General features: G+C 46.6%; 85 non-coding genes and 13 pseudogenes across 85 annotated transcripts; all 98 read left to right on the top strand.

Moving 5' to 3' along the window:
• The first annotated feature begins 35 nt into the window (after positions 1-35).
• On the top strand, positions 36-153 carry LOC125567068 (annotated as a pseudogene).
• Positions 154-220: 67 nt separating this feature from the next.
• Positions 221-339, top strand: LOC125567218. Its single transcript, XR_007311742.1, has one exon. It is a non-coding gene; the product is annotated as a 5S ribosomal RNA (ribosomal RNA).
• Positions 340-406: 67 nt separating this feature from the next.
• Positions 407-525, top strand: LOC125566088. Its single transcript, XR_007311095.1, has one exon. It is a non-coding gene; the product is annotated as a 5S ribosomal RNA (ribosomal RNA).
• A 67-nt stretch (positions 526-592) lies between these two features.
• On the top strand, positions 593-711 carry LOC125566711 (annotated as a pseudogene).
• A 67-nt stretch (positions 712-778) lies between these two features.
• On the top strand, positions 779-897 carry LOC125567219. Its single transcript, XR_007311743.1, has one exon. It is a non-coding gene; the product is annotated as a 5S ribosomal RNA (ribosomal RNA).
• Positions 898-964: 67 nt separating this feature from the next.
• On the top strand, positions 965-1,083 carry LOC125567220. Its single transcript, XR_007311744.1, has one exon. It is a non-coding gene; the product is annotated as a 5S ribosomal RNA (ribosomal RNA).
• A 67-nt stretch (positions 1,084-1,150) lies between these two features.
• Positions 1,151-1,269, top strand: LOC125567012 (annotated as a pseudogene).
• Positions 1,270-1,336: 67 nt separating this feature from the next.
• LOC125566987 lies at positions 1,337-1,455 on the top strand (annotated as a pseudogene).
• A 67-nt stretch (positions 1,456-1,522) lies between these two features.
• On the top strand, positions 1,523-1,641 carry LOC125564174. The gene has a single exon (XR_007309194.1). It is a non-coding gene; the product is annotated as a 5S ribosomal RNA (ribosomal RNA).
• A 67-nt stretch (positions 1,642-1,708) lies between these two features.
• LOC125563560 lies at positions 1,709-1,827 on the top strand. Its single transcript, XR_007308579.1, has one exon. It is a non-coding gene; the product is annotated as a 5S ribosomal RNA (ribosomal RNA).
• A 67-nt stretch (positions 1,828-1,894) lies between these two features.
• LOC125567221 lies at positions 1,895-2,013 on the top strand. Its single transcript, XR_007311745.1, has one exon. It is a non-coding gene; the product is annotated as a 5S ribosomal RNA (ribosomal RNA).
• A 67-nt stretch (positions 2,014-2,080) lies between these two features.
• On the top strand, positions 2,081-2,199 carry LOC125563470. The gene has a single exon (XR_007308489.1). It is a non-coding gene; the product is annotated as a 5S ribosomal RNA (ribosomal RNA).
• Positions 2,200-2,266: 67 nt separating this feature from the next.
• On the top strand, positions 2,267-2,385 carry LOC125563471. The gene has a single exon (XR_007308490.1). It is a non-coding gene; the product is annotated as a 5S ribosomal RNA (ribosomal RNA).
• Positions 2,386-2,452: 67 nt separating this feature from the next.
• Positions 2,453-2,571, top strand: LOC125563927. Its single transcript, XR_007308946.1, has one exon. It is a non-coding gene; the product is annotated as a 5S ribosomal RNA (ribosomal RNA).
• Positions 2,572-2,638: 67 nt separating this feature from the next.
• LOC125564563 lies at positions 2,639-2,757 on the top strand. The gene has a single exon (XR_007309582.1). It is a non-coding gene; the product is annotated as a 5S ribosomal RNA (ribosomal RNA).
• Positions 2,758-2,824: 67 nt separating this feature from the next.
• On the top strand, positions 2,825-2,943 carry LOC125566831 (annotated as a pseudogene).
• A 67-nt stretch (positions 2,944-3,010) lies between these two features.
• Positions 3,011-3,129, top strand: LOC125567222. Its single transcript, XR_007311746.1, has one exon. It is a non-coding gene; the product is annotated as a 5S ribosomal RNA (ribosomal RNA).
• A 67-nt stretch (positions 3,130-3,196) lies between these two features.
• Positions 3,197-3,315, top strand: LOC125563970. The gene has a single exon (XR_007308989.1). It is a non-coding gene; the product is annotated as a 5S ribosomal RNA (ribosomal RNA).
• A 67-nt stretch (positions 3,316-3,382) lies between these two features.
• Positions 3,383-3,501, top strand: LOC125566208. Its single transcript, XR_007311215.1, has one exon. It is a non-coding gene; the product is annotated as a 5S ribosomal RNA (ribosomal RNA).
• Positions 3,502-3,568: 67 nt separating this feature from the next.
• Positions 3,569-3,687, top strand: LOC125566712 (annotated as a pseudogene).
• Positions 3,688-3,754: 67 nt separating this feature from the next.
• On the top strand, positions 3,755-3,873 carry LOC125564344. Its single transcript, XR_007309363.1, has one exon. It is a non-coding gene; the product is annotated as a 5S ribosomal RNA (ribosomal RNA).
• A 67-nt stretch (positions 3,874-3,940) lies between these two features.
• Positions 3,941-4,059, top strand: LOC125567223. Its single transcript, XR_007311747.1, has one exon. It is a non-coding gene; the product is annotated as a 5S ribosomal RNA (ribosomal RNA).
• Positions 4,060-4,126: 67 nt separating this feature from the next.
• Positions 4,127-4,245, top strand: LOC125566150. Its single transcript, XR_007311157.1, has one exon. It is a non-coding gene; the product is annotated as a 5S ribosomal RNA (ribosomal RNA).
• Positions 4,246-4,312: 67 nt separating this feature from the next.
• LOC125566364 lies at positions 4,313-4,431 on the top strand. Its single transcript, XR_007311371.1, has one exon. It is a non-coding gene; the product is annotated as a 5S ribosomal RNA (ribosomal RNA).
• A 67-nt stretch (positions 4,432-4,498) lies between these two features.
• Positions 4,499-4,617, top strand: LOC125565960. The gene has a single exon (XR_007310968.1). It is a non-coding gene; the product is annotated as a 5S ribosomal RNA (ribosomal RNA).
• A 67-nt stretch (positions 4,618-4,684) lies between these two features.
• On the top strand, positions 4,685-4,803 carry LOC125564478. The gene has a single exon (XR_007309496.1). It is a non-coding gene; the product is annotated as a 5S ribosomal RNA (ribosomal RNA).
• Positions 4,804-4,870: 67 nt separating this feature from the next.
• On the top strand, positions 4,871-4,989 carry LOC125565864. The gene has a single exon (XR_007310873.1). It is a non-coding gene; the product is annotated as a 5S ribosomal RNA (ribosomal RNA).
• A 67-nt stretch (positions 4,990-5,056) lies between these two features.
• On the top strand, positions 5,057-5,175 carry LOC125563626. Its single transcript, XR_007308645.1, has one exon. It is a non-coding gene; the product is annotated as a 5S ribosomal RNA (ribosomal RNA).
• A 67-nt stretch (positions 5,176-5,242) lies between these two features.
• Positions 5,243-5,361, top strand: LOC125565715. The gene has a single exon (XR_007310726.1). It is a non-coding gene; the product is annotated as a 5S ribosomal RNA (ribosomal RNA).
• A 67-nt stretch (positions 5,362-5,428) lies between these two features.
• Positions 5,429-5,547, top strand: LOC125566365. Its single transcript, XR_007311372.1, has one exon. It is a non-coding gene; the product is annotated as a 5S ribosomal RNA (ribosomal RNA).
• Positions 5,548-5,614: 67 nt separating this feature from the next.
• LOC125566603 lies at positions 5,615-5,733 on the top strand (annotated as a pseudogene).
• Positions 5,734-5,800: 67 nt separating this feature from the next.
• Positions 5,801-5,919, top strand: LOC125566213. Its single transcript, XR_007311220.1, has one exon. It is a non-coding gene; the product is annotated as a 5S ribosomal RNA (ribosomal RNA).
• A 67-nt stretch (positions 5,920-5,986) lies between these two features.
• On the top strand, positions 5,987-6,105 carry LOC125565970. The gene has a single exon (XR_007310978.1). It is a non-coding gene; the product is annotated as a 5S ribosomal RNA (ribosomal RNA).
• Positions 6,106-6,172: 67 nt separating this feature from the next.
• Positions 6,173-6,291, top strand: LOC125566151. Its single transcript, XR_007311158.1, has one exon. It is a non-coding gene; the product is annotated as a 5S ribosomal RNA (ribosomal RNA).
• Positions 6,292-6,358: 67 nt separating this feature from the next.
• On the top strand, positions 6,359-6,477 carry LOC125566367. The gene has a single exon (XR_007311374.1). It is a non-coding gene; the product is annotated as a 5S ribosomal RNA (ribosomal RNA).
• Positions 6,478-6,544: 67 nt separating this feature from the next.
• Positions 6,545-6,663, top strand: LOC125565961. The gene has a single exon (XR_007310969.1). It is a non-coding gene; the product is annotated as a 5S ribosomal RNA (ribosomal RNA).
• A 67-nt stretch (positions 6,664-6,730) lies between these two features.
• Positions 6,731-6,849, top strand: LOC125564479. Its single transcript, XR_007309497.1, has one exon. It is a non-coding gene; the product is annotated as a 5S ribosomal RNA (ribosomal RNA).
• Positions 6,850-6,916: 67 nt separating this feature from the next.
• On the top strand, positions 6,917-7,035 carry LOC125565865. The gene has a single exon (XR_007310874.1). It is a non-coding gene; the product is annotated as a 5S ribosomal RNA (ribosomal RNA).
• A 67-nt stretch (positions 7,036-7,102) lies between these two features.
• On the top strand, positions 7,103-7,221 carry LOC125563627. Its single transcript, XR_007308646.1, has one exon. It is a non-coding gene; the product is annotated as a 5S ribosomal RNA (ribosomal RNA).
• A 67-nt stretch (positions 7,222-7,288) lies between these two features.
• Positions 7,289-7,407, top strand: LOC125566101. Its single transcript, XR_007311108.1, has one exon. It is a non-coding gene; the product is annotated as a 5S ribosomal RNA (ribosomal RNA).
• Positions 7,408-7,474: 67 nt separating this feature from the next.
• On the top strand, positions 7,475-7,593 carry LOC125566368. The gene has a single exon (XR_007311375.1). It is a non-coding gene; the product is annotated as a 5S ribosomal RNA (ribosomal RNA).
• Positions 7,594-7,660: 67 nt separating this feature from the next.
• On the top strand, positions 7,661-7,779 carry LOC125566604 (annotated as a pseudogene).
• A 67-nt stretch (positions 7,780-7,846) lies between these two features.
• LOC125566214 lies at positions 7,847-7,965 on the top strand. Its single transcript, XR_007311221.1, has one exon. It is a non-coding gene; the product is annotated as a 5S ribosomal RNA (ribosomal RNA).
• A 67-nt stretch (positions 7,966-8,032) lies between these two features.
• On the top strand, positions 8,033-8,151 carry LOC125566561 (annotated as a pseudogene).
• A 67-nt stretch (positions 8,152-8,218) lies between these two features.
• Positions 8,219-8,337, top strand: LOC125564328. The gene has a single exon (XR_007309347.1). It is a non-coding gene; the product is annotated as a 5S ribosomal RNA (ribosomal RNA).
• Positions 8,338-8,404: 67 nt separating this feature from the next.
• LOC125564121 lies at positions 8,405-8,523 on the top strand. The gene has a single exon (XR_007309140.1). It is a non-coding gene; the product is annotated as a 5S ribosomal RNA (ribosomal RNA).
• A 67-nt stretch (positions 8,524-8,590) lies between these two features.
• On the top strand, positions 8,591-8,709 carry LOC125563628. Its single transcript, XR_007308647.1, has one exon. It is a non-coding gene; the product is annotated as a 5S ribosomal RNA (ribosomal RNA).
• Positions 8,710-8,776: 67 nt separating this feature from the next.
• Positions 8,777-8,895, top strand: LOC125564254. The gene has a single exon (XR_007309274.1). It is a non-coding gene; the product is annotated as a 5S ribosomal RNA (ribosomal RNA).
• Positions 8,896-8,962: 67 nt separating this feature from the next.
• Positions 8,963-9,081, top strand: LOC125564213. Its single transcript, XR_007309233.1, has one exon. It is a non-coding gene; the product is annotated as a 5S ribosomal RNA (ribosomal RNA).
• Positions 9,082-9,148: 67 nt separating this feature from the next.
• Positions 9,149-9,267, top strand: LOC125566130. Its single transcript, XR_007311137.1, has one exon. It is a non-coding gene; the product is annotated as a 5S ribosomal RNA (ribosomal RNA).
• Positions 9,268-9,334: 67 nt separating this feature from the next.
• On the top strand, positions 9,335-9,453 carry LOC125566422. Its single transcript, XR_007311430.1, has one exon. It is a non-coding gene; the product is annotated as a 5S ribosomal RNA (ribosomal RNA).
• Positions 9,454-9,520: 67 nt separating this feature from the next.
• Positions 9,521-9,639, top strand: LOC125566988 (annotated as a pseudogene).
• Positions 9,640-9,706: 67 nt separating this feature from the next.
• On the top strand, positions 9,707-9,825 carry LOC125564049. The gene has a single exon (XR_007309068.1). It is a non-coding gene; the product is annotated as a 5S ribosomal RNA (ribosomal RNA).
• A 67-nt stretch (positions 9,826-9,892) lies between these two features.
• On the top strand, positions 9,893-10,011 carry LOC125564036. Its single transcript, XR_007309055.1, has one exon. It is a non-coding gene; the product is annotated as a 5S ribosomal RNA (ribosomal RNA).
• Positions 10,012-10,078: 67 nt separating this feature from the next.
• On the top strand, positions 10,079-10,197 carry LOC125564945. The gene has a single exon (XR_007309963.1). It is a non-coding gene; the product is annotated as a 5S ribosomal RNA (ribosomal RNA).
• Positions 10,198-10,264: 67 nt separating this feature from the next.
• Positions 10,265-10,383, top strand: LOC125564655. Its single transcript, XR_007309674.1, has one exon. It is a non-coding gene; the product is annotated as a 5S ribosomal RNA (ribosomal RNA).
• Positions 10,384-10,450: 67 nt separating this feature from the next.
• On the top strand, positions 10,451-10,569 carry LOC125564926. Its single transcript, XR_007309944.1, has one exon. It is a non-coding gene; the product is annotated as a 5S ribosomal RNA (ribosomal RNA).
• Positions 10,570-10,636: 67 nt separating this feature from the next.
• LOC125566713 lies at positions 10,637-10,755 on the top strand (annotated as a pseudogene).
• Positions 10,756-10,822: 67 nt separating this feature from the next.
• On the top strand, positions 10,823-10,941 carry LOC125567224. Its single transcript, XR_007311748.1, has one exon. It is a non-coding gene; the product is annotated as a 5S ribosomal RNA (ribosomal RNA).
• Positions 10,942-11,008: 67 nt separating this feature from the next.
• On the top strand, positions 11,009-11,127 carry LOC125564224. Its single transcript, XR_007309244.1, has one exon. It is a non-coding gene; the product is annotated as a 5S ribosomal RNA (ribosomal RNA).
• Positions 11,128-11,194: 67 nt separating this feature from the next.
• LOC125566535 lies at positions 11,195-11,313 on the top strand. The gene has a single exon (XR_007311544.1). It is a non-coding gene; the product is annotated as a 5S ribosomal RNA (ribosomal RNA).
• A 67-nt stretch (positions 11,314-11,380) lies between these two features.
• LOC125566714 lies at positions 11,381-11,499 on the top strand (annotated as a pseudogene).
• Positions 11,500-11,566: 67 nt separating this feature from the next.
• On the top strand, positions 11,567-11,685 carry LOC125564760. Its single transcript, XR_007309780.1, has one exon. It is a non-coding gene; the product is annotated as a 5S ribosomal RNA (ribosomal RNA).
• Positions 11,686-11,752: 67 nt separating this feature from the next.
• LOC125567225 lies at positions 11,753-11,871 on the top strand. The gene has a single exon (XR_007311749.1). It is a non-coding gene; the product is annotated as a 5S ribosomal RNA (ribosomal RNA).
• A 67-nt stretch (positions 11,872-11,938) lies between these two features.
• On the top strand, positions 11,939-12,057 carry LOC125566114. Its single transcript, XR_007311121.1, has one exon. It is a non-coding gene; the product is annotated as a 5S ribosomal RNA (ribosomal RNA).
• A 67-nt stretch (positions 12,058-12,124) lies between these two features.
• On the top strand, positions 12,125-12,243 carry LOC125564914. Its single transcript, XR_007309932.1, has one exon. It is a non-coding gene; the product is annotated as a 5S ribosomal RNA (ribosomal RNA).
• A 67-nt stretch (positions 12,244-12,310) lies between these two features.
• LOC125565840 lies at positions 12,311-12,429 on the top strand. Its single transcript, XR_007310849.1, has one exon. It is a non-coding gene; the product is annotated as a 5S ribosomal RNA (ribosomal RNA).
• Positions 12,430-12,496: 67 nt separating this feature from the next.
• LOC125566369 lies at positions 12,497-12,615 on the top strand. The gene has a single exon (XR_007311376.1). It is a non-coding gene; the product is annotated as a 5S ribosomal RNA (ribosomal RNA).
• A 67-nt stretch (positions 12,616-12,682) lies between these two features.
• Positions 12,683-12,801, top strand: LOC125564480. Its single transcript, XR_007309498.1, has one exon. It is a non-coding gene; the product is annotated as a 5S ribosomal RNA (ribosomal RNA).
• Positions 12,802-12,868: 67 nt separating this feature from the next.
• On the top strand, positions 12,869-12,987 carry LOC125564481. The gene has a single exon (XR_007309499.1). It is a non-coding gene; the product is annotated as a 5S ribosomal RNA (ribosomal RNA).
• Positions 12,988-13,054: 67 nt separating this feature from the next.
• On the top strand, positions 13,055-13,173 carry LOC125563570. Its single transcript, XR_007308589.1, has one exon. It is a non-coding gene; the product is annotated as a 5S ribosomal RNA (ribosomal RNA).
• A 67-nt stretch (positions 13,174-13,240) lies between these two features.
• LOC125563629 lies at positions 13,241-13,359 on the top strand. The gene has a single exon (XR_007308648.1). It is a non-coding gene; the product is annotated as a 5S ribosomal RNA (ribosomal RNA).
• Positions 13,360-13,426: 67 nt separating this feature from the next.
• LOC125564942 lies at positions 13,427-13,545 on the top strand. Its single transcript, XR_007309960.1, has one exon. It is a non-coding gene; the product is annotated as a 5S ribosomal RNA (ribosomal RNA).
• A 67-nt stretch (positions 13,546-13,612) lies between these two features.
• LOC125565003 lies at positions 13,613-13,731 on the top strand. The gene has a single exon (XR_007310021.1). It is a non-coding gene; the product is annotated as a 5S ribosomal RNA (ribosomal RNA).
• Positions 13,732-13,798: 67 nt separating this feature from the next.
• Positions 13,799-13,917, top strand: LOC125564943. The gene has a single exon (XR_007309961.1). It is a non-coding gene; the product is annotated as a 5S ribosomal RNA (ribosomal RNA).
• A 67-nt stretch (positions 13,918-13,984) lies between these two features.
• On the top strand, positions 13,985-14,103 carry LOC125564756. The gene has a single exon (XR_007309776.1). It is a non-coding gene; the product is annotated as a 5S ribosomal RNA (ribosomal RNA).
• Positions 14,104-14,170: 67 nt separating this feature from the next.
• On the top strand, positions 14,171-14,289 carry LOC125565314. Its single transcript, XR_007310328.1, has one exon. It is a non-coding gene; the product is annotated as a 5S ribosomal RNA (ribosomal RNA).
• A 67-nt stretch (positions 14,290-14,356) lies between these two features.
• LOC125566321 lies at positions 14,357-14,475 on the top strand. The gene has a single exon (XR_007311328.1). It is a non-coding gene; the product is annotated as a 5S ribosomal RNA (ribosomal RNA).
• A 67-nt stretch (positions 14,476-14,542) lies between these two features.
• On the top strand, positions 14,543-14,661 carry LOC125565344. The gene has a single exon (XR_007310358.1). It is a non-coding gene; the product is annotated as a 5S ribosomal RNA (ribosomal RNA).
• Positions 14,662-14,728: 67 nt separating this feature from the next.
• On the top strand, positions 14,729-14,847 carry LOC125564599. The gene has a single exon (XR_007309618.1). It is a non-coding gene; the product is annotated as a 5S ribosomal RNA (ribosomal RNA).
• A 67-nt stretch (positions 14,848-14,914) lies between these two features.
• Positions 14,915-15,033, top strand: LOC125564058. Its single transcript, XR_007309077.1, has one exon. It is a non-coding gene; the product is annotated as a 5S ribosomal RNA (ribosomal RNA).
• Positions 15,034-15,100: 67 nt separating this feature from the next.
• On the top strand, positions 15,101-15,219 carry LOC125565315. Its single transcript, XR_007310329.1, has one exon. It is a non-coding gene; the product is annotated as a 5S ribosomal RNA (ribosomal RNA).
• A 67-nt stretch (positions 15,220-15,286) lies between these two features.
• LOC125563971 lies at positions 15,287-15,405 on the top strand. Its single transcript, XR_007308990.1, has one exon. It is a non-coding gene; the product is annotated as a 5S ribosomal RNA (ribosomal RNA).
• Positions 15,406-15,472: 67 nt separating this feature from the next.
• LOC125564482 lies at positions 15,473-15,591 on the top strand. The gene has a single exon (XR_007309500.1). It is a non-coding gene; the product is annotated as a 5S ribosomal RNA (ribosomal RNA).
• A 67-nt stretch (positions 15,592-15,658) lies between these two features.
• Positions 15,659-15,777, top strand: LOC125566370. Its single transcript, XR_007311377.1, has one exon. It is a non-coding gene; the product is annotated as a 5S ribosomal RNA (ribosomal RNA).
• Positions 15,778-15,844: 67 nt separating this feature from the next.
• Positions 15,845-15,963, top strand: LOC125565963. The gene has a single exon (XR_007310971.1). It is a non-coding gene; the product is annotated as a 5S ribosomal RNA (ribosomal RNA).
• Positions 15,964-16,030: 67 nt separating this feature from the next.
• Positions 16,031-16,149, top strand: LOC125564483. The gene has a single exon (XR_007309501.1). It is a non-coding gene; the product is annotated as a 5S ribosomal RNA (ribosomal RNA).
• Positions 16,150-16,216: 67 nt separating this feature from the next.
• On the top strand, positions 16,217-16,335 carry LOC125565866. The gene has a single exon (XR_007310875.1). It is a non-coding gene; the product is annotated as a 5S ribosomal RNA (ribosomal RNA).
• Positions 16,336-16,402: 67 nt separating this feature from the next.
• On the top strand, positions 16,403-16,521 carry LOC125563630. The gene has a single exon (XR_007308649.1). It is a non-coding gene; the product is annotated as a 5S ribosomal RNA (ribosomal RNA).
• A 67-nt stretch (positions 16,522-16,588) lies between these two features.
• On the top strand, positions 16,589-16,707 carry LOC125564843. The gene has a single exon (XR_007309861.1). It is a non-coding gene; the product is annotated as a 5S ribosomal RNA (ribosomal RNA).
• Positions 16,708-16,774: 67 nt separating this feature from the next.
• Positions 16,775-16,893, top strand: LOC125567226. The gene has a single exon (XR_007311750.1). It is a non-coding gene; the product is annotated as a 5S ribosomal RNA (ribosomal RNA).
• Positions 16,894-16,960: 67 nt separating this feature from the next.
• On the top strand, positions 16,961-17,079 carry LOC125566558 (annotated as a pseudogene).
• A 67-nt stretch (positions 17,080-17,146) lies between these two features.
• On the top strand, positions 17,147-17,265 carry LOC125563472. Its single transcript, XR_007308491.1, has one exon. It is a non-coding gene; the product is annotated as a 5S ribosomal RNA (ribosomal RNA).
• Positions 17,266-17,332: 67 nt separating this feature from the next.
• LOC125564759 lies at positions 17,333-17,451 on the top strand. Its single transcript, XR_007309779.1, has one exon. It is a non-coding gene; the product is annotated as a 5S ribosomal RNA (ribosomal RNA).
• Positions 17,452-17,518: 67 nt separating this feature from the next.
• Positions 17,519-17,637, top strand: LOC125564878. The gene has a single exon (XR_007309896.1). It is a non-coding gene; the product is annotated as a 5S ribosomal RNA (ribosomal RNA).
• Positions 17,638-17,704: 67 nt separating this feature from the next.
• LOC125565115 lies at positions 17,705-17,823 on the top strand. Its single transcript, XR_007310132.1, has one exon. It is a non-coding gene; the product is annotated as a 5S ribosomal RNA (ribosomal RNA).
• A 67-nt stretch (positions 17,824-17,890) lies between these two features.
• LOC125566317 lies at positions 17,891-18,009 on the top strand. The gene has a single exon (XR_007311324.1). It is a non-coding gene; the product is annotated as a 5S ribosomal RNA (ribosomal RNA).
• Positions 18,010-18,076: 67 nt separating this feature from the next.
• LOC125563700 lies at positions 18,077-18,195 on the top strand. The gene has a single exon (XR_007308720.1). It is a non-coding gene; the product is annotated as a 5S ribosomal RNA (ribosomal RNA).
• The last annotated feature ends 38 nt before the right edge of the window (positions 18,196-18,233 follow it).

The following is an 18,233-nucleotide window of genomic DNA, read 5'->3' on the forward strand; positions in this document are numbered from 1 at the left end:
TGTTATATAATAGATAGATCTTACACAGTTCTATCGTTTACGGCCATACCACTGAGAAAGCACCAGTTCTCGTCCGATCACAGAACTTAAAGTCAGTAGGGCACGGTTTGTAGTTGGACGGGTGACCGCCTGGGAATACGTGTGCTGTAGGCATTTCCTTTTTGTTATCGAGGTACTCACAGGACTGTTATATAATAGATAGATCTTAAACAGTTCTATCGTCTACGGCCATACCACTGAGAAAGCACCGGTTCTCGTCCGATCACCGAAGTTAAGCTCAGTAGGGCGCGGTTAGTACTTGGATGGGTGACCGCCTGGGAATACCGTGTGCTGTAGGCATTTCCTTTTTGTCATCGAAGTACTCACAGGACTGTTATATAAAATCTATTTCTTACACAGTTCTGTCGTCTACGGCCATACCACTGAGAAAGCACCGGTTCTCGTCCGATCACCGAATTTAAGCTCAGTAGGGCGCGGTAAGTACTTGGATGGGTGACCGCTTCGGAATACCGTGTGCTGTTGGCATTTCCTTTTTGTTATCGAGGTACTGACAGTACTGTTATATAATAGATAGATGTTACACAGTTCTATCGTTTACGGCCATACCACTGAGAAAGCACCAGTTCTCGTCCGATCACAGAACTTAAAGTCAGTAGGGCACGGTTAGTACTTGGACGGGTGACCGCCTGGGAATACCGTGTGCTGTAGGCATTTCCTTTTTGTTATCGAGGTACTCACAGGACTGTTATATAATAGATAGATCTTAAACTGTTCTAACGTCTACGGCCATACCACTGAGAAAGCACCGGTTCTCGTCCGATCACCGAAGTTAAGCTCAGTAGGGCGCGGTTAGTACTTGGATGGGTGACCGCCTGGGAATACCGTGTGCTGTAGGCATTTCCTTTTTGTCATCGAAGTACTCACGGGACTGTTATATAATATATATTTCTTACACAGTTCTGTCGTCTACGGCCATACCACTGAGAAAGCACCGGTTCTCGTCCGATCACCGAAGTTAAGCTCAGTAGGGCGCGGTTAGTACTTGGATGGGTGACCGCCTGGGAATACCGTGTGCTGTAGGCATTTCCTTTTTGTCATCGAAGTACTCACAGGACTGTTATATAATAGATAGATCTTACACAGTTCTATCGTCTACGGCCATACCACTTAGAAAGCACCGGTTCTCGTCCGATCACCAAAGTTAAGCTCATTAGGAAGCGGTAAGTACTTGAATGGGTGACCGCTTCGGAATACCGTGTGCTGTAGGCATTTCCTTTTTGTTATCGAGGTACTGACAGGACTGTTATATAATAGATAGATGTTACACAGTTCTATCGTTTACGGCCATACCACTGAGAAAGCACCAGTTCTCGTCCGATCACAGAACTTAAAGTCAGTATGGCACGGTTAGTACTTGGACGGGTGACCGCCTGGGAATACCGTGTGCTGTAGGCATTTCCTTTTTGTTATCGAGGTACTCACAGGACTGTTATATAATAGATAGATCTTAAACAGTTCTATCGTCTACGGCCATACCACTGAGAAAGCACCGGTTCTCGTCCGATCACCGAAGTTAAGCTCAGTAAGGCGCGGTTAGTACTTGGATGGGTGACCGCCTGGGAATACCGTGTGCTGTAGGCATTTACTTTTTGTTTTCGAAGTACTAACAGGACTGTTATATAATAGATAGATCTTACACAGTTCTATCGTCTACGGCCATACCACTGAGAAAGCACCGGTTCTCGTCCGATCACCGAAGTTAAGCTCAGTAGGGCGCGGTTAGTACTTGGATGGGTGACCGCCTGTGAATACCGTGTGCTGTAGGCATTTCCTTTTTGTCATCGAAGTACTCACAGGACTGTTATATAATATATATTTCTTACACAGTTCTGTCGTCTACGGCCATACCACTGAGAAAGCACCGGTTCTCGTCCGATCACCGAAGTTAAGCTCAGTAGGGCGCGGTTAGTACTTGGATGGGTGACCGCCTGGGAATACCGTGTGCTGTAGGCATTTCCTTTTTGTCATCGAAGTACTCACAGGACTGTTATATAATAGATAGATCTTACACAGTTCTGTCGTCTACGGCCATACCACTGAGAAAGCACCGGTTCTCGTCCGATCACCGTAGTTAAGCTCAGTAGGGCACGGTTAGTACTTGGATGGGTGACCGCCTGGGAATACCGTGTGCTGTAGGCATTTCCTTTTTGTTATCGAGGTACTCACAGGACTGTTATATAATAGATAGATCTTAAACAGTTCTGTCGTCTACGGCCATACCACTGAGAAAGCACCGGTTCTCGTCCGATCACCGTAGTTAAGCTCAGTAGGGCACGGTTAGTACTTGGATGGGTGACCGCCTGGGAATACCGTGTGCTGTAGGCATTTCCTTTTTGTTATCGAGGTACTCACAGGACTGTTATATAATAGATAGATCTTAAACAGTTCTGTCGTCTACGACCATACCACTGAGAAAGCACCGGTTCTCGTCCGATCACCGAAGTTAAGCTCAGTAGGGCGCGGTTAGTACTTGGATGGGTGACCGCCTGGGAATACCGTGTGCTGTAGGCATTTCCTTTTTGTCATCGAAGTACTCACAGGACTGTTAGATAATAGATAGATCTTACACAGTTCTATCGTCTACGGCCATACCACTTAGAAAGCACCGGTTCTCGTCCGATCACCGAAGTTAAGCTCAGTAGGGCGCGGTAAGTACTTGGATGGGTGACCGCCTGGGAATACCGTGTGCTGTAGGCATTTCCTTTTTGTCATCGAAGTACTCACAGGACTGTTATATAATAGATAGATCTTACACAGTTCTATCGTTTACGGCCATACCACTGAGAAAGCACCAGTTCTCGTCCGATCACAGAACTTAAAGTCAGTAGGGCACGGTTAGTAGTTGGACGGGTGACCGCCTGGGAATACCGTGTGCTGTAGGCATTTCCTTTTTGTTATCGAGGTACTCACAGGACTGTTATATAATAGATAGATCTTAAACAGTTCTATCGTCTACGGCCATACCACTGAGAAAGCACCGGTTCTCGTCCGATCACCGAAGTTAAGCTCAGTAGGGCGCGGTTAGTACTTGGATGGGTGACCGCCTGGGAATACCGTGTGCTGTAGGCATTTACTTTTTGTTTTCGAAGTACTAACAGGACTGTTATATAATAGATAGCTCTTACACAGTTCTATCGTCTACGGCCATACCACTGAAAAAGCACCGGTTCTCGTCCGATCACCGAAGTTAAGCTCAGTAGGGCGCGGTTAGTACTTGGATGGGTGACCGCCTGGGAATACCGTGTGCTGTAGGCATTTCCTTTTTGTCATCGAAGTACTCACAGGACTGTTATATAATATATATTTCTTACACAGTTCTGTCGTCTACGGCCATACCACTGAGAAAGCACCGGTTCTCGTCCGATCACCGAATTTAAGCTCAGTAGGGCTTGGTAAGTACTTGGATGGGTGACCGCTTCGGAATACCGTGTGCTGTTGGCATTTCCTTTTTGTTATCGAGGTACTGACAGTACTGTTATATAATAGATAGATGTTACACAGTTCTATCGTTTACGGCCATACCACTGAGAAAGCACCAGTTCTCGTCCGATCACAGAACTTAAAGTCAGTAGGGCACGGTTAGTACTTGGACGGGTGACCGCCTGGGAATACCGTGTGCTGTAGGCATTTCCTTTTTGTTATCGAGGTACTCACAGGACTGTTATATAATAGATAGATCTTAAACTGTTCTAACGTCTACGGCCATACCACTGAGAAAGCACCGGTTCTCGTCCGAACACCGAAGTTAAGCTCAGTAGGGCGCGGTTAGTACTTGGATGGGTGACCGCCTGGGAATACCGTGTGCTGTAGGCATTTCCTTTTTGTCATCGAAGTACTCACGGGACTGTTATATAATATATATTTCTTACACAGTTCTGTCGTCTACGGCCATACCACTGAGAAAGCACCGGTTCTCGTCCGATCACCGAAGTTAAGCTCAGTAGGGCGCGGTTAGTACTTGGATGGGTGACCGCCTGGGAATACCGTGTGCTGTAGGCATTTCCTTTTTGTCATCGAAGTACTCACAGGACTGTTATATAATAGATAGATCTTACACAGTTCTATCGTCTACGGCCATACCACTTAGAAAGCACCGGTTCTCGTCCGATCACCGAAGTTAAGCTCAGTAGGGCGCGGTAAGTCCTTGGATGGGTGACCGCTTCGGAATACCGTGTGCTGTAGGCATTTCCTTTTTGTTACCGAAGTACTCACAGGAGTGTTATATCAAATCTATTTCTTACACAGTTCTGTCGTCTACGGCCATACCACTGAGAAAGCACCGGTTCTCGTCCGATTACCGTAGTTAAGCTCATTAGGGCACGGTTAGTACTTGGACGGGTGACCGCCTGGAAATACCGTGTGCTGTAGGCATTTCCTTTTTGTTAACGAAGTACTCACAGGACTGTTATATAAAATCTATTTCTTACACAGTTCTGTCGTCTACGGCCATACCACTGAAAAAGCACCGGTTCTCGTCCGATCACCGTAGTTAAGCTCAGTAGGGCACGGTTAGTACTTGGACGGGTGACCGCCTGGGAATACCGTGTGCTGTACGCATTTCCTTTTTCTTATCGATGTACTCACAGGACTGTTATATAATAGATAGACCTTACACAGTTCTATCGTCTACGGCCATACCACTGAGAAAGCACCGGTTCTCGTCCGATCACCGAAGTTAAGCTCAGTAGGGCGCGGTAAGTACTTGGATGGGTGACCGCTTCGGAATACCGTGTGCTGTAGGCATTTCCTTTTTGTTACCGAAGTACTCACAGGACTGTTATATCAAATCTATTTCTTACACAGTTCTTTCGTCTACGGCCATACCACTGAGAAAGCACCGGTTCTCGTCCGATCACCGTACTTAAACTCAGTAGGGCACGGTTAGTACTTGGACGGGTGACCGCCTGGGAATACCGTGTGCTGTAGGCATTTCCTTTTTGTAATCGAGGTACTTACAGGACTGTTATATAATAGATAGATCTTAAACAGTTCTATCGTCTACGGCCATACCACTGAGAAAGCACCGGTTCTCGTCCGATCACCAAAGTTAAGCTCAGTAGGGCGCGGTTAGTACTTGGATGGGTGACCACCTGGGAATACCGTGTGCTGTAGGCATTTCCTTTTTGTTAACGAAGTACTCACAGGACTGTTATATAATAGATAGATCTTAAACAGTTCTGTCGTCTACGGCCATACCACTGAGAAAGCACCGGTTCTCGTCCGATCACCGAAGTTAAGCTCAGTAGGGCGCGGTAAGTACTTGGATGGGTAACCGGTTCGGAATACCGTGTGCTGTAGGCATTTCCGTTTTGTTACCGAAGTACTCACAGGACTGTTATATAATATATATTTCTTACACAGTTCTGTCGTCTACGGCCATACCACTGAGAAAGCACCGGTTCTCGTCCGATTACCGTAGTTAAGCTCATTAGGGCACGGTTAGTACTTGGACGGGTGACCGCCTGGAAATACCGTGTGCTGTAGGCATTTCCTTTTTGTTAACGAAGTACTCACAGGACTGTTATATAAAATCTATTTCTTACACAGTTCTGTCGTCGACGGCCATACCACTGAGAAAGCACCTGTTCTCGTCCGATCACCGTAGTTAAGCTCAGTAGGGCACGGTTAGTACTTTTACGGGTGACCGCCTGGGAATACCGTGTGCTGTACGCATTTCCTTTTTCTTATCGATGTACTCACAGGACTGTTATATAATAGATAGACCTTACACAGTTCTATCGTCTACGGCCATACCACTGAGAAAGCACCGATTCTCGTCCGATCACCGAAGTTAAGCTCAGTAGGGCGCGGTAAGTACTTGGATGGGTGACCGCTTCGGAATACCGTGTGCTGCAGGCATTTCCTTTTTGTTACCGAAGTACTCACAGGAGTGTTATATAAAATCTATTTCTTACACAGTTCTGTCGTCTACGGCCATACCACTGAGAAAGCACCGGTTCTCGTCCGATTACCGTAGTTAAGCTCATTAGGGCACGGTTAGTACTTGGACGGGTGACCGCCTGGGAATACCGTGTGCTGTAGGCATTTCCTTTTTGTCATCGAAGTACTCACAGGACTGTTATATAATAGATAGATCTTACACAGTTCTATCGTCTACGGCCATACCACTTAGAAAGCACCGGTTCTCGTCCGATCACCGAAGTTAAGCTCAGTAGGGCGCGGTAAGTCCTTGGATGGGTGACCGCTTCGGAATACCGTGTGCTGTAGGCATTTCCTTTTTGTTACCGAAGTACTCACAGGAGTGTTATATCAAATCTATTTCTTACACAGTTCTGTCGTCTACGGCCATACCACTGAGAAAGCACCGGTTCTCGTCCGATTACCGTAGTTAAGCTCATTAGGGCACGGTTAGTACTTGGACGGGTGACCGCCTGGAAATACCGTGTGCTGTAGGCATTTCCTTTTTGTTAACGAAGTACTCACAGGACTGTTATATAAAATCTATTTCTTACACAGTTCTGTCGTCTACGGCCATACCACTGAAAAAGCACCGGTTCTCGTCCGATCACCGTAGTTAAGCTCAGTAGGGCACGGTTAGTACTTGGACGGGTGACCGCCTGGGAATACCGTGTGCTGTACGCATTTCCTTTTTCTTATCGATGTACTCACAGGACTGTTATATAATAGATAGACCTTACACAGTTCTATCGTCTACGGCCATACCACTGAGAAAGCACCGGTTCTCGTCCGATCACCGAAGTTAAGCTCAGTAGGGCGCGGTAAGTACTTGGATGGGTGACCGCTTCGGAATACCGTGTGCTGTAGGCATTTCCTTTTTGTTACCGAAGTACTCACAGGACTGTTATATCAAATCTATTTCTTACACAGTTCTGTCGTCTACGGCCATACCACTGAGAAAGCACCGGTTCTCGTCCGATCACCGTACTTAAACTCAGTAGGGCACGGTTAGTACTTGGACGGGTGACCGCCTGGGAATACCGTGTGCTGTAGGCATTTCCTTTTTGTAATCGAGGTACTTACAGGACTGTTATATAATAGATAGATCTTAAACAGTTCTATCGTCTACGGCCATACCACTGAGAAAGCACCGGTTCTCGTCCGATCACCAAAGTTAAGCTCAGTAGGGCGCGGTTAGTACTTGGATGGGTGACCACCTGGGAATACCGTGTGCTGTAGGCATTTCCTTTTTGTTAACGAAGTACTCACAGGACTGTTATATAATAGATAGATCTTAAACAGTTCTGTCGTCTACGGCCATACCACTGAGAAAGCACCGGTTCTCGTCCGATCACCGAAGTTAAGCTCAGTAGCGCGCGGTAAGTACTTGGATGGGTAACCGCTTCGGAATACCGTGTGCTGTAGGCATTTCCGTTTTGTTACCGAAGTACTCACAGGACTGTTATATAATATATATTTCTTACACAGTTCTGTCGTCTACGGCCATACCACTGAGAAAGCACCGGTTCTCGTCCGATTACCGTAGTTAAGCTCATTAGGGCACGGTTAGTACTTGGACGGGTGACCGCCTGGAAATACCGTGTGCTGTAGGCATTTCCTTTTTGTTAACGAAGTACTCACAGGACTGTTATATAAAATCTATTTCTTACACAGTTCTGTCGTCGACGGCCATACCACTGAGAAAGCACCTGTTCTCGTCCGATCACCGTAGTTAAGCTCAGTAGGGCACGGTTAGTACTTTTACGGGTGACCGCCTGGGAATACCGTGTGCTGTACGCATTTCCTTTTTCTTATCGATGTACTCACAGGACTGTTATATAATAGATAGACCTTACACAGTTCTATCGTCTACGGCCATACCACTGAGAAAGCACCGATTCTCGTCCGATCACCGAAGTTAAGCTCAGTAGGGCGCGGTAAGTACTTGGATGGGTGACCGCTTCGGAATACCGTGTGCTGCAGGCATTTCCGTTTTGTTACCGAAGTACTCACAGGAGTGTTATATAAAATCTATTTCTTACACAGTTCTGTCGTCTACGGCCAAACCACTGAGAAAGCACCGGTTCTCGTCCGATTACCGTAGTTAAGCTCATTAGGGCACGGTTAGTACTTGGACGGGTGACCGCCTGGAAATACCGTGTGCTGTAGGCATTTCCTTTTTGTTAACGAAGTACTCACAGGACTGTTATATAAAATCTATTTCTTACACAGTTCTGTCGTCTACGGCCATACCACTGAGAAAGCACCGGTTCTCGTCCGATCACCGTAGTTAAGCTCAGTAGGGCACGGTTAGTACTTGGATGGGTGACCGCTTCGGAATACCGTGTGCTGTAGGCATTTCCTTTTTGTTACCGAAGTACTCACAGGACTGTTATATCAAATCTATTTATTACACAGTTCTGTCGTCTACGGCCATACCACTGAGAAAGCACCGGTTCTCGTCCGATCACCGTAGTTAAGCTCAGTAGGGCACGGTTAGTACTTGGACGGGTGACCGCCTGGGAATACCGTGTGCTGTAGGCATTTCCTTTTTGTTATCGAGGTACTCACAGGACTGTTATATAATAGATAGATCTTAAACAGTTCTATCGTCTACGGCCATACCACTGAGAAAGCACCGGTTCTCGTCCGATCACCAAAGTTAAGCTCAGTAGGGCGCGGTTAGTACTTGGATGGGTGACCACCTGGGAATACCGTGTGCTGTAGGCATTTACTTTTTGTTTTCGAAGTACTAACAGGACTGTTATATAATAGATAGATCTTACACAGTTCTATCGTCTACGGCCATACCACTGAGAAAGCACCGGTTCTCGTCCAATCACCGAAGTTAAGCTCAGTAGGGCGCGGTTAGTACTTGGATGGGTGACCGCCTGGGAATACCGTGTGCTGTAGGCATTTCCTTTTTGTCATCGAAGTACTCACAGGACTGTTATATAATATATATTTCTTACACAGTTCTGTCGTCTACGGCCATACCACTGAGAAAGCACCGGTTCTCGTCCGATCACCGAAGTTAAGCTCAGTAGGGCACTGTTAGTACTTGGATGGGTGACCGCCTGGGAATACCGTGTGCTGTAGGCATTTCCTTTTTGTCATCGAGGTACTCACAGGACTGTTATATAATAGATAGATCTTAAACAGTTCTATCGTCTACGGCCATACCACTTAGAAAGCACCGGTGCTCGTCCGATCACCGAATTTAAGCTCAGTAGGGCGCGGTTAGTACTTGGATGGGTGACCGCCTGGGAATACCGTGTGCTGTAGGCATTTCCTTTTTGTCATCGAAGTACTCACAGGACTGTTATATAATAGATAGATCTTACACAGTTCTATCATCTACGGCCATACCACTTAGAAAGCACCGGTTCTCGTCCGATCACCGAAGTTAAGCTCAGTAGGGCGCGGTAAGTACTTGGATGGGTGACCGCTTCGGAATATTGTGTGCTGTAGGCATTTCCTTTTTGTTATCGAGGTACTGACAGGACTGTTATATAATAGATAGATGTTACACAGTTCTATCGTTTACGGCCATACCACTGAGAAAGCACCAGTTCTCGTCCGATCACAGAACTTAAAGTCAGTATGGCACGGTTAGTACTTGGACGGGTGACCGCCTGGGAATACCGTGTGCTGTAGGCATTTCCTTTTTGTTATCGAGGTACTCACAGGACTGTTATATAATAGATAGATCTTAAACAGTTCTATCGTCTACGGCCATACCACTGAGAAAGCACCGGTTCTCGTCCGATCACCGAAGTTAAGCTCAGTAGGGCGCGGTTAGTACTTGGATGGGTGACCGCCTGGGAATACCGTGTGCAGTAGGCATTTACTTTTTGTTTTCGAAGTACTAACAGGACTGTTATATAATAGATAGATCTTACACAGTTCTATCGTCTACGGCCATACCACTGAGAAAGCACCGGTTCTCGTCCGATCACCGAAGTTAAGCTCAGTAGGGCGCGGTTAGTACTTGGATGGGTGACCGCTTCGGAATACCGTGTGCTGTAGGCATTTCCTTTTTGTTACCAAAGTACTCACAGGACTGTTATATAAAATCTATTTCTTACACAGTTCTGTCGTCTACGGCCATACCACTGAGAAAGCACCGGTTCTCGTCCGATCACAGTAGTTAAGCTCAGTAGGGCACGGTCAGTACTTGGATGGGTGACCGCCTGGGAATACCGTGTGCTGTAGGCATTTCCTTTTTGTTATCGAGGTACTCACAGGACTGTTATATAATAGATAGATCTTAAAAAGTTCTGTCTTCTACGACCATACCACTGAGAAAGCACCGGTTCTCGTCCGATCACCGAAGTTAAGCTCAGTAGGGCGCGGTTAGTACTTGGATGGGTGACCGCCTGGGAATACCGTGTGCTGTAGGCATTTCCTTTTTGTCATCGAAGTACTCACAGGACTGTTAGATAATAGATAGATCTTACACAGTTCTATCGTCTACGGCCATACCACTTAGAAAGCACCGGTTCTCGTCCGATCACCGAAGTTAAGCTCAGTAGGGCGCGGTAAGTACTTGGATGGGTGACCGCCAGGGAATACCGTGTGCTGTAGGCATTTCCTTTTTGTCATAGAAGTACTCACAGGACTGTTATATAATAGATAGATCTTACACAGTTCTATCGTTTACGGCCATACCACTGAGAAAGCACCAGTTCTCGTCCGATCACAGAACTTAAAGTCAGTAGGGCACGGTTAGTACTTGGACGGGTGACCGCCTGGGAATACCGTGTGCTGTAGGCATTTCCTTTTTGTTATCGAGGTACTCACAGGACTGTTATATATTAGATAGATCTTAAACAGTTCTATCGTCTACGGCCATACCACTGAGAAAGCACCGGTTCTCGTCCGATCACCGAAGTTAAGCTCAGTAGGGCGCGGTTAGTACTTGGATGGGTGACCGCCTGGGAATACCGTGTGCTGTAGGCATTTACTTTTTGTTTTCGAAGTACTAACAGGACTGTTATATAATAGATAGATCTTACACAGTTCTATCGTCTACGGCCATACCACTGAAAAAGCACCGGTTCTCGTCCGATCACCGAAGTTAAGCTCGGTAGGGCGCGGTTAGTACTTGGATGGGTGACCGCCTGGGAATACCGTGTGCTGTAGGCATTTCCTTTTTGTCATCGAAGTACTCACAGGACTGTTATATAATATATATTTCTTACACAGTTCTGTCGTCTACGGCCATACCACTGAGAAAGCACCGGTTCTCGTCCGATCACCGAATTTATGCTCAGTAGGGCGCGGTAAGTACTTGGATGGGTGACCGCTTCGGAATACCGTGTGCTGTTGGCATTTCCTTTTTGTTATCGAGGTACTGACAGTACTGTTATATAATAGATAGATGTTACACAGTTCTATCGTTTACGGCCATACCACTGAGAAAGCACCAGTTCTCGTCCGATCACAGAACTTAAAGTCAGTAGGGCACGGTTAGTACTTGGACGGGTGACCGCCTGGGAATACCGTGTGCTGTAGGCATTTCCTTTTTGTTATCGAGGTACTCACAGGACTGTTATATAATAGATAGATCTTAAACTGTTCTAACGTCTACGGCCATACCACTGAGAAAGCACCGGTTCTCGTCCGATCACCGAATTTAAGCTCAGTAGGGCGCGGTTAGTACTTCGATGGGTGACCTTCTGGGAATACCGTGTGCTGTAGGCATTTCCTTTTTGTCATCGAAGTACTCACGGGACTGTTATATAATATATATTTCTTACACAGTTCTGTCGTCTACGGCCATACCACTGAGAAAGCACCGGTTCTCGTCCGATCACCGAAGTTAAGCTCAGTAGGGCGCGGTTAGTACTTGGATGGGTGACCGCCTGGGAATACCGTGTGCTGTAGGCATTTCCTTTTTGTCATCGAAGTACTCACAGGACTGTTATATAATAGATAGATCTTACACAGTTCTATCGTCTACGGCCATACCACTTAGAAAGCACCGGTTCTCGTCCGATCACCGAAGTTAAGCTCAGTAGGGCGCGGTAAGTACTTGGATGGGTGACCGCTTCGGAATACCGTGTGCAGTAGGCATTTCCTTTTTGTTACCAAAGTACTCACAGGACTGTTATATAAAATCTATTTCTTACACAGTTCTGTCGTCTACGGCCATACCACTGAGAAAGCACCGGTTCTCGTCCGATCACCGTAGTTGAACTCAGTAGGGCACGGTTAGTACTTGGATGGGTGACCGCCTGGGAATACCGTGTGCTGTAGGCATTTCCTTTTTGTTATCGTGGTACTCACAGGACTGTTATATAATAGATAGATCTTAAACAGTTCTGTCGTCTACGGCCATACCACTGAGAAAGCACCGGTTCTCGTCCGATCACCAAAGTTAAGCTCAGTAGGGCGAAGTAAGTACTTGGATGGGTGACCGCTTCGGAATACCGTGTGCTGTAGGCATTTCCTTTTTGTTACCGAAGTACTCACAGGAGTGTTATATAAAATCTATTTCTTACACAGTTCTGTCGTCTACGGCCATACCACTGAGAAAGCACCGGTTCTCGTCCGATTACCGTAGTTAAGCTCATTAGGGCACGGTTAGTACTTGGACGGGTGACCGCCTGGAAATACCGTGTGCTGTAGGCATTTCCTTTTTGTTAACGAAGTACTCACAGGACTGTTATATAATAGATAGATCTTAAACAGTTCTGTCGTCTACGGCCATACCACTGAGAAAGCACCGGTTCTCGTCCGATCACCGAAGTTAAGCTCAGTAGGGCGCGGTAAGTACTTGGATGGGTGACCGCTTCGGAATACCGTGTGCTGTAGGCATTTCCGTTTTGTTACCGAAGTACTCACAGGACTGTTATATAAAATCTATTTCTTACACAGTTCTATCGTCTACGGCCATACCACTGAGAAAGCACCGGTTCTCGTCCGATCACCGAAGTTAAGCTCAGTAGGGCGCGGTAAGTACTTGGATGGGTGACCGCTTCGGAATACCGTGTGCTGTAGGCATTTCCTTTTTGTTACCGAAGTACTCACAGGACTGTTATATCAAATCTATTTCTTACACAGTTCTGTCGTCTACGGCCATACCACTGAGAAAGCACCGGTTCTCGTCCGATCACCGAAGTTAAGCTCAGTAGGGCACGGTTAGTACTTGGACGGGTGACCGCCTGGGAATACCGTGTGCTGTAGGCATTTCCTTTTTGTTATCGAGGTACTCACATGACTGTTATATAATAGATAGATCTTAAACAGTTCTATCGTCTACGGCCATACCACTGAGAAAGCACCGGTTCTCGTCCGATCACCAAAGTTAAGCTCAGTAGGGCGCGGTTAGTACTTGGATGGGTGACCACCTGGGAATACCGTGTGCTGTAGGCATTTACTTTTTGTTTTCGAAGTACTAACAGGACTGTTATATAATAGATAGATCTTACACAGTTCTATCGTCTACGGCCATACCACTGAGAAAGCACCGGTTCCCGTCCAATCACCGAAGTTAAGCTCATTAGGGCGCGGTTAGTACTTGGATGGGTGACCGCCTGGGAATACCGTGTGCTGTAGGCATTTCCTTTTTGTCATCGAAGTACTCACAGGACTGTTATATAATATATATTTCTTACACAGTTCTGTCGTCTACGGCCATACCACTGAGAAAGCAGAGGTTCTCGTCCGATCACCGAAGTTAAGCTCAGTAGGGCACGGTTAGTACTTGGATGGGTGACCGCCTGGGAATACCGTGTGCTGTAGGCATTTCCTTTTTGTCATCGAGGTACTCACAGGACTGTTATATAATAGATAGATCTTAAACAGTTCTATCGTCTACGGCCATACCACTGAGAAAGCACCGGTTCCCGTCCAATCACCGAAGTTAAGCTCATTAGGGCGCGGTTAGTACTTGGATGGGTGACCGCCTGGGAATACCGTGTGCTGTAGGCATTTCCTTTTTGTCATCGAAGTACTCACAGGACTGTTATATAAAATCTATTTCTTACACAGTTCTGTCGTCTAAGGCCATACCACTGAGAAAGCACCGGTTCTCGTCCGATCACCGTAGTTAAGCTCAGTAGGGCACGGTTAGTACTTGGATGGGTGACCGCCTGGGAATACCGTGTGCTGTAGGCATTTCCTTTTTGTTATCGAGGTACTCACAGGACTGTTATATAGTAGATAGATCTTAAACAGTTCTGTCGTCTAAGACCATACCACTGAGAAAGCACCGGTTCTCGTCCGATCACCGAAGTTAAGCTCAGTAGGGCGCGGTTAGTACTTGGATGGGTGACCGCCTGGGAATACCGTGTGCTGTAGGCATTTCCTTTTTGTCATCGAAGTACTCACAGGACTGTTATATAATAGATAGATCTTACACAGTTCTATCGTCTACGGCCATACCACTTAGAAAGCACCGGTTCTCGTCCGATCACCGAAGTTAAGCTCAGTAGGGCGCGGTAAGTACTTGGATGGGTGACCGCTTCGCAATACCGTGTGCTGTAGGCATTTCCTTTTTGTTACCAAAGTACTCACAGGACTGTTATATAAAATCTATTTCTTACACAGTTCTGTCTTCTACGGCCATACCACTGAGAAAGCACCGGTTCTCGTCCGATCACCGTAGTTAAGCTCAGTAGGGCACTGTTAGTACTTGGATGGGTGACCGCCTGGGAATACCGTGTGCTGTAGGCATTTCCTTTTTGTTATCGTGGTACTCACAGGACTGTTATATAATAGATAGATCTTAAACAGTTCTGTCGTCTACAGCCATACCACTGAGAAAGCACCGGTTCTCGTCCGATCACCGAAGTTAAGCTCAGTAGGGCGCGGTAAGTACTTGGATGGGTGACCGCTTCGGAATACCGTGTGCTGTAGGCATTTCCTTTTTGTTACCGAAGTACTCACAGGACTGTTATATAAAATCTATTTCTTACACAGTTCTGTCGTCTACGGCCATACCACTGAGAAAGCACCAGTTCTCGTCCGATCACCGTAGTTAAGCTCAGTAGGGCACGGTTAGTACTTGGATGGGTGACCGCCTGGGAATACCGTGTGCTGTAGGCATTTCCTTTTTGTTATCGAGGTACTCACAGGACTGTTATATAGTAGATAGATCTTAAACAGTTCTGTCGTCTAAGACCATACCACTGAGAAAGCACCGGTTCTCGTCCGATCACCGAAGTTAAGCTCAGTAGGGCGCGGTTAGTACTTGGATGGGTGACCGCCTGGGAATACCGTGTGCTGTAGGCATTTACTTTTTGTTTTCGAAGTACTAACAGGACTGTTATATAATAGATAGCTCTTACACAGTTCTATCGTCTACGGCCATACCACTGAAAAAGCACCGGTTCTCGTCCGATCACCGAAGTTAAGCTCAGTAGGGCGCGGTTAGTACTTGGATGGGTGACCGCCTGGGAATACCGTGTGCTGTAGGCATTTCCTTTTTGTTATCGTGGTACTCACAGGACTGTTATATAATAGATAGATCTTAAACAGTTCTGTCGTCTACGGCCATACCACTGAGAAAGCACCGGTTCTCGTCCGATCACCGAAGTTAAGCTCAGTAGGGCGCGGTAAGTACTTGGATGGGTGACCGCTTCGGAATACCGTGTGCTGTAGGCATTTCCTTTTTGTTACCGAAGTACTCACAGGAGTGTTATATAAAATCTATTTCTTACACAGTTCTGTCGTCTACGGCCATACCACTGAGAAAGCACCGGTTCTCGTCCGATTACCGTAGTTAAGCTCATTAGGGCACGGTTAGTACTTGGACGGGTGACCGCCTGGAAATACCGTGTGCTGTAGGCATTTCCTTTTTGTTAACGAAGTACTCACAGGACTGTTATATAAAATCTATTTCTTACACAGTTCTGTCGTCTACGGCCATACCACTGAAAAAGCACCGGTTCTCGTCCGATCACCGTAGTTAAGCTCAGTAGGGCACGGTTAGTACTTGGACGGGTGACCGCCTGGGAATACCGTGTGCTGTACGCATTTCCTTTTTCTTATCGATGTACTCACAGGACTGTTATATAATAGATAGACCTTACACAGTTCTATCGTCTACGGCCATACCACTGAGAAAGCACCGGTTCTCGTCCGATCACCGAAGTTAAGCTCAGTAGGGCGCGGTAAGTACTTGGATGGGTGACCGCTTCGGAATACCGTGTGCTGTAGGCATTTCCTTTTTGTTACCGAAGTACTCACAGGACTGTTATATCAAATCTATTTCTTACACAGTTCTGTCGTCTACGGCCATACCACTGAGAAAGCACCGGTTCTCGTCCGATCACCGTACTTAAACTCAGTAGGGCACGGTTAGTACTTGGACGGGTGACCGCCTGGGAATACCGTGTGCTGTAGGCATTTCCTTTTTGTTATCGAGGTACTTACAGGACTGTTATATAATAGATAGATCTTAAACAGTTCTATCGTCTACGGCCATACCACTGAGAAAGCACCGGTTCTCGTCCGATCACCAAAGTTAAGCTCAGTAGGGCGCGGTTAGTACTTGGATGGGTGACCACCTGGGAATACCGTGTGCTGTAGGCATTTCCTTTTTGTTAACGAAGTACTCACAGGACTGTTATATAATAGATAGATCTTAAACAGTTCTGTCGTCTACGGCCATACCACTGAGAAAGCACCGGTTCTCGTCCGATCACCGAAGTTAAGCTCAGTAGGGCGCGGTAAGTACTTGGATGGGTAACCGCTTCGGAATACCGTGTGCTGTAGGCATTTCCGTTTTGTTACCGAAGTACTCACAGGACTGTTATATAATATATATTTCTTACACAGTTCTGTCGTCTACGGCCATACCACTGAGAAAGCACCGGTTCTCGTCCGATCACCGAAGTTAAGCTCAGTAGGGCGCGGTTAGTACTTGGATGGGTGACCGCCTGGGAATACCGTGTGCTGTAGGCATTTCCTTTTTGTCATCGAAGTACTCACAGGACTGTTATATAATAGATAGATCTTACACAGTTCTATCGTCTACGGCCATACCACTTAGAAAGCACCGGTTCTCGTCCGATCACAGAAGTTAAGCTCAGTAGGGCGCGGTAAGTCCTTGGATGGGTGACCGCTTCGGAATACCGTGTGCTGTAGGCATTTCCTTGTTGTTACCAAAGTACTCACAGGACTGTTATATAAAATCTATTTCTTACACAGTTCTGTCGTCTACGGCCATACCACTGAGAAAGCACCGGTTCTCGTCCGATCACCGTAGTTAAGCTCAGTAGGGCACGGTTAGTACTTGGATGGGTGACCGCCTGGGAATACCGTGTGCTGTAGGCATTTCCTTTTTGTTATCGTGGTACTCACAGGACTGTTATATAATAGATAGATCTTAAACAGTTCTATCGTCTACGGCCATACCACTGAGAAAGCACCGGTTCTCGTCCGATCACCGAAGTTAAGCTCAGTAGGGCGCAGTTAGTACTTGTATGGGTGACCGCCTGGGAATACCGTGTGCTGTAGGCATTTACTTTTTGTTTTCGAAGTACTAACAGGACTGTTATATAATAGATAGCTCTTACACAGTTCTATCGTCTACGGCCATACCACTGAAAAAGCACCGGTTCTCGTCCGATCACCGAAGTTAAGCTCAGTAGGTCGCGGTTAGTACTTGGATGGGTGACCGCCTGGGAATACCGTGTGCTGTAGGCATTTCCTTTTTGTTATCGTGGTACTCACAGGACTGTTATATAATAGATAGATCTTAAACAGTTCTGTCGTCTACGGCCATACCACTGAGAAAGCACCGGTTCTCGTCCGATCACCGAAGTTAATCTCAGTAGGGCGCGGTAAGTACTTGGATGGGTGACCGCTTCGGAATACCGTGTGCTGTAGGCATTTCCTTTTTGTTACCGAAGTACTCACAGGACTGTTATATCAAATCTATTTCTTACACAGTTCTGTCGTCTACGGCCATACCACTGAGAAAGCACCGGTTCTCGTCCGATCACCGTACTTAAACTCAGTAGGGCACGGTTAGTACTTGGACGGGTGACCGCCTGGGAATACCGTGTGCTGTACGCATTTCCTTTTTGTTATCGAGGTACTTACAGGACTGTTATATAATAGATAGATCTTAAACAGTTCTATCGTCTACGGCCATACCACTGAGAAAGCACCGGTTCTCGTCCGATCACCAAAGTTAAGCTCAGTAGGGCGCGGTTAGTACTTGGATGGGTGACCGCCTGGGAATACCGTGTGCTGTAGGCATTTCCTTTTTGTTAACGAAGTACTCACAGGACTGTTAT

Source organism: Nematostella vectensis, chromosome 5 (genome assembly GCF_932526225.1).
Source record: "Nematostella vectensis chromosome 5, jaNemVect1.1, whole genome shotgun sequence".
Classification (NCBI taxonomy): domain Eukaryota; kingdom Metazoa; phylum Cnidaria; class Anthozoa; order Actiniaria; family Edwardsiidae; genus Nematostella; species Nematostella vectensis.